The 12451-nt window shown below is 37.2% G+C and overlaps 1 protein-coding gene and 1 pseudogene across 3 annotated transcripts in view; both read right to left on the bottom strand.

Moving 5' to 3' along the window:
- Nucleotides 1-12451, bottom strand: part of NRDC (nardilysin convertase) — a 101532-nt gene that overhangs the window by 67472 nt on the left and 21609 nt on the right. The gene's annotated exons all lie outside the window — the stretch shown is intronic.
- Nucleotides 2009-7042, bottom strand: LOC148109138 (non-histone chromosomal protein HMG-14 pseudogene; annotated as a pseudogene).

The raw sequence follows: 12451 nt of genomic DNA on the forward strand, positions 1-12451 counted from the left end.
GAAGGTCAATATGGTGGGTGGAGGTCTGCCCAGCTGAGAATTCTGCAGCTGGAGGGACCCACTGCTCTGAGGAGTAACAGCAATGACTGCAGGGAAGGAGAGGAAAGAGAAGTAGAGAAGTAGGCCAACAACCAGGACTGAAAGAAAATGTCTCCTGTTGTGTGTCCTGGGTTCAGGAAAGGAGACCACTCACAGACTCCTGGGTACCCCAACTGGAGGATCCTCCTCCCAGGCTGTGGGCATACTCAAAGCCTCAAATGCTAAGTGTACACCTCCCCCCCCAACTCTGCCTCCTTCCTTCCTCCCTTCCTTCCTGCCTCCCCCCCCCCCTTCCTTTCTTCTTTCCTTCCTTCCTTCTCTCCCTCTTTCTAAATCGTCTGCTTCCAACCTTAGCAATAAATCAGTTCTGGTGTACTAGTGCCACCTTCTGGAAAATAAAAGGCGGCTCCTAATTTACCAGACTACTAAACTGTTAAAATCAAAGTAAACAAAACCTTGTCTAAATAAAAAAGGTGTTTGCTAATTAAGTGCTGAAGCAGAAGCACTTGTCATCAAACACCACCAAAAAAACATACTTTATCACAAAAGGAAATGACAATTTTCTAGCAACTGAACCCAAAGACATGGAATATTGCATCTGATAAAGAATTCAAAATATTATAAAGAAATTCAACAAGTTACAAAAAACTCAGGCAATACAATGATCTCAGAAAGAAAATGAATGAACATAAGGAGTACTTTACCAAAGAGACTGAAATTCTAAAAAAAAAAAAAAATCCAGAGCTGAAGAAATCAGTTCATCAGGTATGAGACTGTACTAGAAATTGAGCAGAGAGACGGAAGAGAGAATTAACAAGCTCGAAGATAGGACTCTAGAAATGATTCTGGTGGAAAAGAAGAGAGAACTAAGATTTTTTAAAAGTGAAGAAACCCAATGAAAACTATTAAACTTCATTACAAAAGCCAACATAAGAATAATCGGTATTCAAGAAAAAAGAGAGGATGTAGGCGGCAAGTTTATTTAACAAAATAATAGCTGACAACTTCCCAAACCTGGAAAAGGAACTGGATATACAAGTCCACAAAGCCAATAGAACATCTATCTCAATGCAAAAAGACCTTCTCCAAACACATTACATTAAATCTGTTGAGGGGCACCTGGCTGGCTCAGTCAGTAGAGCATGGAACACTTGATCTCAGGGTTGTGAGTTCAAGCCCCACATTCGGGGTAGAGATTACTTAAAAATAAAATCTTTAAAAAAAAATTTTTTTAATAAAACGGTCAAAAGCCAATGATTTAAAAAAAAAAATTTTAAGGTAGCTACTAGGGAAAAGAAAGACAGTAACCTACAAAGGAACCCACATTGGGCTATCAGATTTTTCAGCAGAAAATCTACAGACCAGGAGAGAATGGAATTACATATTCAAAATGTTGAAAGATGAAAACTGTCAGCCAAGAATACTCTTATCTGCCAAAGTTATCCTCCAGATGTGGAAAAGAAATAAAGGCTTTCCCAGACAAACAAAAGCTAAGGGAGTTTACCACCACGAGACCCACTATATCTGCCTTTTATAATTTTTTTTTTTTAAAGATTTTATTTATTTGAGAGAGAGAGAGACAGCCAGCGAGAGAGGGAGCACAAGCAGGGGGAGTGGGAGAGGAAGAAGCAGGCTCATAGCGGAGGAGCCTGATGTGGGGCTCGATCCCATAACGCCGGGATCACGCCCTGAGCCGAAGGCAGACGCTCAATGACTGAGCCACCCAGGCGCCCCCCACTATATCTGCCTTAAAAGAAATGCTGAAAGGAGCTCTTCAAGCTGAACGAAAAGACCTAAGTACACTAAACTCTAATTAAGGTGATATAGAATTAGAAAACTGCAATTCTTTTTTAGAATATGTTAAACTCTTAATTATAACATAAAAATCAAAGGAAAAGAGCATTAAAAATAACTATAGCTATTACGACTAAGTAACAAAATCACAGCATAAAAAAAGGTAATTGTGATAACAAAAATATAAAAAGGGAACAGTTAAATGATGGAAACTTTACAGACAAATGAAGATAAATTGGTATCAGAAGAAAAAGGACTTTTTATCTACAAAATTTTTTTCTTTCATAATTAAGTTTTTATTGGTTGTTCTGAGGATCAGTACAGACATTTCAATTTGTACAATTCTTAACATACGTACCAAAAATCTAAAAAACCATGTAACTGTGATTCTTTTCCAAAAGTTATTCCAGTGACCTTCTAGCTTAAAATCTAGAGGCAAATTTTCCTTAAAAGTATATCAAGTACCCATATCTTCAAATGTTGATACACTGTTACATTAAGTTTCATTAATTCACAATTTAATATCATATACACTACATGCTCAAATTTTTCAATCTTGCACAGCACATTAACAAAATAACTAGAAAAACTGAACTACCACAACCGAGATGTTACAGAGAGTACAAAATTCTGACAGGGAGAGCCAAGATCAAGGAGTGGTTTTCTTTAGGAAACAACTGTACCAAAAACAACATGGGAAGAGATGTAATTTTAAATGTTCAAGACATACTAAATGTACAACTGACCCCAAACTACTATTTGGTATGTTTGTTTTTATAGTATAAAAAAAACTACCCCATCTATGGAACGTTGAGCTGATACCCAAAACAATTAAGGCCTCCCGCATTCAATAACCCACTATTTTCTGGTTGTACCAAAAAATAAGTAACCAGAAAATAGTTTCACCTCTTAAAAAAAAGAAAAAAAATTTACATTTAAAAAATGTGATGGGGGGGTTCCCTCCTTCTTAAAAATATTTCTAGAGCTACTAAAAAACTTTGCATTTATAAAATAGTTGACAAAAATATTCCTCTGGGGGAGCCTGGGTGGCTCAGTTCGTCGGTTGAACTTCCGACTCTTCAGTTTGGCTCCAGTCATGATCTCATGGGTCATGAGACCCAGCCCCTACGCCCCCAAAAAACAGGCTCCTTGCTCAGTGGGGAGTCTGCTTGAAGATTCTCTCCCTCTGTCCCTCCCCCCAACTCACTTGTGTGCATGTTCTCTCTCTCTCTCTCTGAAACAAATAAATAAATCTTTAAAAAAATATATTCCTCTGGATTGTACAAGAAGGGAGACAGGGACCACTGATAAGACATGGTGTATGTATGATATCAGACTTGGCTTCTTTTTCTCCTGCTTCATCTGAGGCTGGACTCTTCTCATTTCCAGTTTCTCCATTTTCTGCAGGTAAGTCTTCATTTCTTGGTTAGCCACTTCAGCCTGTTTTCCCTTTGCTCCCCTTTTCCCCGTTTGCACTTTTTTGTCTGAAGATTTATCCTTTCCTGCTGCCTTTTTTGGCTTCATTTCCACTTTTATAGGAGCAGGCTGATGACCTCCTCTTGAGCTCCTCCTTTGCCACCCCCTCAGTGGAGCTGACCTTCCTCTAGAGCATCATGGTGGTGGGGCAGGCATGCACCAGGTGCCTGCAGCCACAGGGGCAGAAATCTTTCTTGAAGCTGGGCTGCCTGGCCACTGTCACTCCTCCTGCCCTATCTATGAAATGTTTTATGTAAACCTCATGATAACCACAGAGCAAAAATCTACTTTAGAGACACAAACATAAAAAAAGGAGAGACTGAACAAATCACCATGGAAAACCACCAACTTACAAAGGCAGACAGAAACAGAAGGAAAAAGAAACAATGGAGAAACAAAATAACCAGAAGGAAAAAAATAAGATCACAGTAGTAAATCCTCACATATCAATAACCCCCTTTAAGGTAATGGATTAAACTCATCAATCAAAAGGCAAAGTGTGGCTGAATGGATAAAAAAACCAAAAAAGCAAAAAAAAAAAAAAAAAAAAAAAAACCAAGACCTGACTATATGCTGCCTACAGGAGACTCATTTCAGCTCTAAAGACATACACAGGTTAAAAAACAAAAAAACAAAACAAAACCCACATGGGCTCAAAGTGAAGCCAAAAGAAGGCAGCCACAGCCAAACTTTCATCAGACTAAACAGACTTCAAAGTAAAGTCATTATACAATGATAAAGATGTCAGCTCATCAAGAAGATATAACAATCATAAATACGTGTGCTCCCAACACTCAAGCAACAAAATATATCAAACAAATAGTAACAAATCTTAAGGGAAAAATAGACAGCAATACAATAATTATAGGAGAATTCAATACCCCACTATCAGCAATGAGTAGATTGTCCAGAGGGAAAATCAACAGGAAATACTCGAATTGAACCACACTTAAGAACAATTGTACTGGGGCACCTAAGTGGCTCAGTCAGTAAAGCGTCTGCCTTTGGCTCAGGTCATGATCCTGGGGTCCTGGGATTAAACCCCGTGTCAGGCTCCTGCTTGGCGGGGAGCCTGCTTCTCCCTCTCCTTGCCGCTTTCCCTGCTTGTACTCTCTCTCTCTCTGACAAATAAATAAATAAAGACCAAAAAAAAAAAAAAACAACAAATGTACTTAACAGACATACAGAACATTCCATCCAACAGCAGCAGAACACACATTCTCAAGTGCACACAGAACATTCTCCAGGATAGATCATATGATAGGCTACAAAACAAATCTTAGCAAATTCAAGACTGAAATCATACCAAGCATCTTCTCTGACCACAGTGGTATGAAACTAGACATCGGCAACAAAAGGAAAGTGAGAAGATCTACAAATACGTGGAAACTAAAAAAGACACATCTAAACAATTAGGTCAAAGGAAAAATCAAAAGAGAAAAAAGATATCCCAACACAAATGAAAATGGAAATACAATATAACAAATATTGTGGGACACAGCAAAAGCAGTTCTGAGAAGACAGTTTATAGCAATAAACACATGTATTAAGAAATCAGAGGCGTGCCTGTGCGGCTCAGTCGGTTAAGCGTCTGCCTTCGGCTCAGGTCATGATCCCAGGGTCCTGGGATTGAGCCCTGCATCAGGCTCCCTGCTCAGCAGAGAGTCTGCTTCTCCTTCTCCCTCTGCACCTCCCCTCCATGCATGCTCTCTCTCTCTCAAATAAATTTTAAAAATCTTTTTTTAAAAAAAGCAAAATAACCAAATGGAACTACATCAAACCCAAAAGCGTCTGTACAGCCCAAGAAACAATATGAAAAGACAACGTACAGAACAGGAGAAAAATTTTACGAACCATATATTGGATAAGGAGTTAATATCCAAAATATATAAAGAACACAGTCAACTTAATAACAATAAAAACAATTCAATTAGAAAATGGGCAGAACTAAATAGACACTTTTCCAAAGAGAACAACAAAATGGCCAATAGGCACAGGAAAAGATGCTCAACATCATAGTTACCCAGGAAATACATATCCAAACAACCACAATAAGATCTTACCTCACACCTTAGAACAGCTATCATCAAGAAGACAAGAGACAAAAGGTGCTGGTGAGAATGTGGTAAAAAGAAAACCCTTCAACATTGTTGGTAGGAATGTAATTGGTCCAACTACTATGAAAAACAATGTGGAAAGTTCTCAAAATATTAAAAAATAGATCTACCATGTGATCCAGCATTTCCACCTCTGGGTATATACCTAAAGGAAATGAAAATAGGAATTTGACAAGATATTTGCATTCCCATGATTATTCCAGCACCATTCATAATAGCCAAGATATGGAAACAACCCAAATGCCCATCAATGGATGAATGGATAAAGTAGATGTGGCATATATACACAATGGAATATTATTTAGCCATAAGAAAGGACAAAATGGTTAGACCTTGAACACATTATGCTAAGGGAGATAAGTCAGACTGAGAAAAACAAGGACCGTAGGATATCACTTATATGTGGTACCCAAAGAAGATAAACCTGTAAAAAAGAGAGTAAAATAGTGCTTGCCAGGGGATGGGGTGGGGGTGGGAGGTAAGAGTGATGGTGTTCAAGGATACAAACTTATAATGAATAGTGAATAAGTCATAGAGATTTTGTGCACAATATAATGAATATAGACAATACTGTACTATAATTATGTAATGTGACAAAACATCACTACATCAGCAATATTTCAATATATAAATGTATCAGAGTAATACACCTTACACCTTAAATTTACACAATGTTACATGCCAAATTTATCTAATAAAAAAAGAAAGAAAAAGTCAGTCTAGTAGAAACTGGGAAGACTAATGTGCAAAGACAAGGAAAGGAGCCTCTGGCTTAAGATGAAAGACTGAACATATGGATTTATCTACTTTCATACCAAAAATCACATGTAAATAGCAAAAAACTTTTGTGGTTATATTTAGTTTTGGTTTTGTTTGAGAATAAAATCATGACAGACTCAGAAAATAGAAAAGGACACTGCTAGCAGATCAGAAAATTTCATAAATTATTAGAAGACACAGGGTGCCTGGGTGGCTCAGTTGGTTAAGCATTCAACTCTTGCATTTGGCTCAGATCATGGTCTCAGGGTCGTGGGACTGAGCCCTGACTCGTGCTCTGTGCTCAGCACAGAGTCTGCTTGAAATTTTCTCTCTCTCTCCCTCTGCCCCTCCCCTTGCTTGCATGCGCTCTCTAAAATAAATAAATATATCTTTTTAAAAAGTAGACATTTTTTAAAATAATAAAACAGCACCCCAATCCTATCCTCTTTTATCCTACTTTAACTTTTTTTCACACCATTTATCAACACTTGGCTCCTTCCTTCCTTCCTCCTTTCCTTCCTTTCTCTTATCTACACCTTTAGAATACTAGCTCTGAGAGCAGAGCTATTCTTTTTCTTCACAGATATACCATAGCACCAGAGACATTGTTAGGCACTTAGGAAACATTTAAGAAATATCTGCTGAATGAACAAAAGAAGGTTAATGGCTGATACACCATAGGTACTTAATATCCGCTAAATGAAAATCTAACACCTATTTTTATAAAACTAAATAAAAGTATGTGTACATATGTACATATCAAATGTATATAATGGTATTACAAAAGAATTAAAAGACTAGAAACCATGGGGCGCCTGGGTGGCTCAGTCGTTAAGTGTCTGCCTTCGGCTTAGGGCAGGATCCCGGAGTTCTGGGATCGAGCCCTGCATCAGGCTCCTCCGCTGGGAGCCTGCTTCTTCCTCTCCCACTCCCCCTGCTTGTGTTCCCTCTCTCGCTGGCTGGCTGTCTCTGTCAAATAAATAAATAAAATCTTAAAAAAAAACAAAAAAAGACTAGAAATCAGATGTAACAGCTACATACAGAGAGAGAGGAATAAAAGTAGAGCAGCATACAAAAGAACTTCCACGCTTTATAATTTCTCTGTACTCCGTAATTCCTGTACTTTTTCAATCTTTTGTAATAAAAATGTTAATTTATTATTTGTATAATAAAAGTAATTTAATAAAAATCCAAAACCCATTAGTTAACAAAATAAGAACACACACATAAAGGCCTTAGCTTTATAGAGGGTTTACTTTCATAAATCAATATCAAATTATTTAAAGAGTCATGAAAAAGAAATGCTCTTTATCATCACTTTTTTTTTTTTAAAGACTTTATTTATTTGACAGAGATAGAGACAGCCAGTGAGAGAGGGAACACAAGCAGGGGGAGTGGGAGAGGAAGAAGCAGGCTCCCAGCAGAGGAGACTAATGTGGGGCTCGATCCCATAACGCCGGGATCACGCCCTGAGCCGAAGGCAGACACTTAACCGCTGTGCCACCCAGACGCCCCTTTATCATCACTTCTATTCAACACTGTATTGAAAGTCCTAGTCAATGAAAAAATGATCCAAAATATAAATACATAAATAAGGCAAAAATATTGAAAGTTAAAACAATTCACTGCAAAATATACAATTACCTAGAGAATATGAGAACTTAGAAAAACAAAACAAAAATATTAATACTAAACAGAGTTCAGCAAAGTATCCAAATCAAGAGCCATGAACAAAAAAATCATGAACTCTCCTATATACCAAACATAACCAATTAAAATGAGATTTAAATATGAGATCCTATTCACAAAAACAGAAACTATAAAATACCTAAATATATACTTAACATTAGCTAACATATTAAATGTGTTAACTTATATGTCTTAACCATTTCATCCTCACAATAACCCTAATGAGTTATTATTACTCCCATTTCATGGATGAGGAAACTGAAAAACAAAATGGGTTTTTCATTTGCCCAAGCTTAGCAGAGACTGAACCCAAGCAGCATGGCACTAGAACCCATTCTTTTCACTACTACTCAACACAATCGACATGAGGAAAACTAGGAAATTGCAGAAGAAAATAGAAGACCTAACTAGTTATACCATGCTGTTGAATGGGAAAACCCAATACTGTAAAGATACAAATTCCCAAAGACAGAGATTCCCAAATGAATCTCTAAATTCAAGGCGATGCCAATTAAAAAAAAAAAACCCAACAAGATTTTTTGTGGATCATGACATACACACTGATTCCAAAATTCACGTGGAGAAGAGTCACATGAATGGCAAGAACATTTTGAAAATGGAAAACAATGAGGGGAAATGGCCTTACCAATTATAAAAATATAAATTTTTAAATCAATTGAAATCAAACAGTATACTGGTACAGGAACACTTACAGATCAATGAAAGGACACTCTAGAAACAGCAGTGTTTATAATACTGTTGCAACACCATTTATGATTCATTAATGATGCTGAAACAATAGGCGATCCATTTGAGGAAAAAAAAAAAACCATATCCACTTCCTTAACACTCAACACATAAATTTCAGAGAGACTATAGAGCTAAAAGGAAAAAATGTTCTAAAACTGTTTTTTTAAGTATTTAAGAGGAAATCTTGTTATATTATAATATTGGGGTGAAGAAAATCTGTGCTCAACAAGACACAAAATCCAGAAGTTTATAAAAGGGGAAAAAAATAGAAAGATTTCACTATATTCTAATTTAAAACTTTTCTAAACCAAAGCATCATAAACAAAATCAAAGAGCAATCTGTATACAGGCATATCTCTGAGATACTGTAGGTTCAGTTCCAGACTGCTACAATAAAACAAATATTACAATAAAGCAAGTCAAATGAACTTTTTGGTTTCCCTGTGTATATAACTTAATGTTTGTTTACCCTATACTGTCATCCATTAAGTGTGTAACAGCATTATATCTAATGCTTAAAAAAAAAAGTACATACCTTCATTTAAAAGTACTTTATTGCTAAAAAATGCTAATCATCACCCAACTTTCAGTGAGTCATAATCTTTTTGCTGGTGGAAAGTCTTGCTTCAATGTCCACAGCTTCTGCCTGACGACAGTAGTGGTTGCTGAAGAATGGGTTAACTGAGGCAATTTCTTAAAATAAGACAACAATGAAGTTGCCTCTGCACCAACTGACTTTTCCTTTCAGAAAGGATTTCTCTGTAGCATGCAATGCTCTTTGACAGCATTTTATCCACAGAATTTCTCTCAAAATTACAGTTAATCTTCTCAAACCCTGCTTCTGCTTTATCAACTAAGTTTATATAATATTCTAAATGCTTTGTTGTCCTTTCAGCAATCTTCATAGCATCTTCACCAGGAGTACAGTCTATCTCAAGAAACCACTTTCTTTGTTCATCCATAAGAAGCAACTCCTCATCCATTCAAATTTTATCATGAGATGGCAGCAACGCAGTGCCACCTTCAGGCTCCACTTCTAGTTCTCTTCCTCTTTCCACCCCATCTGCAGTTCCTTCCTCCACAGAAATCTTAAACCCCTCAAAGTCATCCATGACAGTTGGAATCAACTTCTTCCAAACTCCTGCTCATGTATTTGCAGGTAGTTTGACCTCTTCCCATGAATCACAAATGTCCTCAATGACATCTAGAATGCTGAATTCTTTCCAGAAGGTTTTCAATTTACTTTGCCCAGATCCACCAGAGGAATCAGTATGTATCGCAGCTACAGCCTTACAAAATCTATTTGTTAAATAGTAAGACTTACAAGTCAAAACTACTCCTTCAAACATGAGCTGCAGAATGGATGCTGTGTTAGCAGTCATGAAAACAACATTCATCTCATTGTACATCTCCATCAGAGCTCTTAGGTGACCAAGTACATTGCCAATGAGCAGTAATATTTTTAAAAATCCTTTTTTTCTAAGCAGTAAGTCTCAACAGTAGGCTGAAATATTCAGTAAGCCATGGTTGTAAACAGATTTGCTATCATCCAGACTTTGTTGTTCCATTTATAGAGCAGAGGCAGAGTAGATTAAGTGTAATTGTTAAGGGACCTAGGATTTTCAGAATGGGAACTGAGAACTGGCCTCAATTTAGAGTCATCGGCTGCCATTAGCTCCTAACATGAGTCAGCCTATCCTTTGAAGCCAGGCACTGACTACTCCTCTATAGCTATGAAAGTCCTAGATAGCATCTTCTTCCAACAGAAGGCTGTTTCATTTACACTGCGAAAATCTGTTGTTTAGCATAGCCACCTTCCTCAATTATCTAAACTGGATCTTCTGGATAACTTGCCACAGCTTCTACATCTTGCTGCTTCCCTCATACTTTTTGTTTTTTTCAGTTAGTTGGTTAGTTAGTTAGTTATTTGAAAAAGAGTGAGTGAAAGAGAGAGCACGAGCAGGGGGAGAGGCAGAGGGAGAGGGAGAAGCAGACTCCTCTGCTAGGCAGTGAGCCCAAAAGACAATGCAGGGCTCAATCACAGGACCCTGGGATCATGACCTGAGTAGAAAGCAGACACTTAACCAACTGAGCCACCAGGCACCCCTTCACCTTGCACTTTTATCTTATGGAGACAGCTTCTTTCTTTAAACCTCATAAACCAACCTCTGCTAACTTCAAATTTTTCTTTTGCAGCTTCCTCACCTCACAGCCTTTTTAAAATTGAAGAGAGTTAGGGCCTTGCTCTGGATTAGGCTTTGATTTAAGGAAATAATGTTCTATCCAGAACACTCAAACTTTCTCCATTTCAGGCTGTTTTGCTTTTTTATCATTCTTATCATCTGTGTATTCACTGAAGTAGTACTTTTAATTGCATTCACAACTTGGCTAACCAGCTCAAGAAATCTAGCTTTCAGTCTATATCAGCTTTTGACATGCCTTCCTCACTAAAATTGTTTCTAGCTTTTGATTTAAAGTGAAAGACACAGGGCTCTTCCTTTAACTTGTACTCTTAGAGGTCACTGTAAAGTTATTAATTGGCCTAATTTCAATACTGTTGTATCTCAGGGATTAGGGAAGCCCAAGGAGGAGGAAGAGAGCAGGGGAATGACCAGTCAGTGGACCAATCAGAACACACACATTTATCAACTATATTGCCATCTTATATGGTCACACTTTGTGGCATCCCGAAACAATTACAATAGTAGTATTAAAGATAACTGACCACAGGGGCACCTGGGTGGCACAGCCGTTAAGCGTCTGCCTTCAGCTCAGGGCGTGATCCCAGCGTTCTGGGATCGAGCCCCACATCAGGCTCCTCCACTAGGAGCCTGCTTCTTCCTCTCCCACTCCCCCTGCTTGTATTCCCTCTCTCACTGGCTGTCTCTGTCAAATAAATAAATAAAATCTTTTTTAAAATAAATAAATAAATAAATAAAGATAACTGACCACAGATCACCATAATATAATAATGACAAAGTCTAAAATATTTTGAGAATTACCACAGAGACACAAAGTGAGCAAATGCTGCTAGAAAATGGCGCTGATAGACTTGCTTGACACACAGTTGCCACAAACCTTCAATTTGTAAAAAATATGCAATAACTGTGAGGTGCAATAAAGCAAAGCACAACAAAATAAGGTATGCCTGTTCTGAGAAAAGATTAATAATATATAAAAGTTCTTTCACATCAATGAGCAAAGAAACAAAAGTAATGAAAACCGGTTTTAAAAAGATATACAAACATCTCATGAAGAAATACAAGACAACCAAAAAATGAAATGATGCTGAAACTCACTAGAAATCAAAGATAACCAAATTAAAACAATAAAATATTTTTCATCCAGCAAATTAGCTAAGTAAATAAATAAAAATTAATGTCATCCAATACTGACAAGGGGAGAGAATATTCCCACATACTGTTTATAAATCTCAATTGGTATACTGTTTTTATATGGAAATATGGCTATACCTATTTTTTTAATGTAAACTCTGCATACCTTTAACCCAGTAATTTCATTTCTAGGTATGTCATGGAAATATTCATATACACGTACAAAGGTATGTCAAGAGTGTTCACTGAAACAACGTTTGATAGAGAAAAACTAGAAATCACCCAACTATCCACAGATAGATGAATGTGCAAATAAGTTATCCTATAGCCAGCCATAACATAGCATACTACAAAGCCTTCAAGACCTCATTTTCCTATATATAGAGAGAAAATAGTGACACAGGTTCCAGGCTTAAATTGCTATTTCTAGGCCTACATAGATAGTGCTAAGTCATTTTAGGTCAAAAGAGGATACTTGGGGTGCTAACTTCG

The sequence above is a fragment of the Ursus americanus genome, chromosome 12, assembly GCF_024610735.1.
Source record: "Ursus americanus isolate L20-20 chromosome 12, mUrsAme1.1.p, whole genome shotgun sequence".
Taxonomy (NCBI): Eukaryota; Metazoa; Chordata; class Mammalia; order Carnivora; family Ursidae; genus Ursus; species Ursus americanus.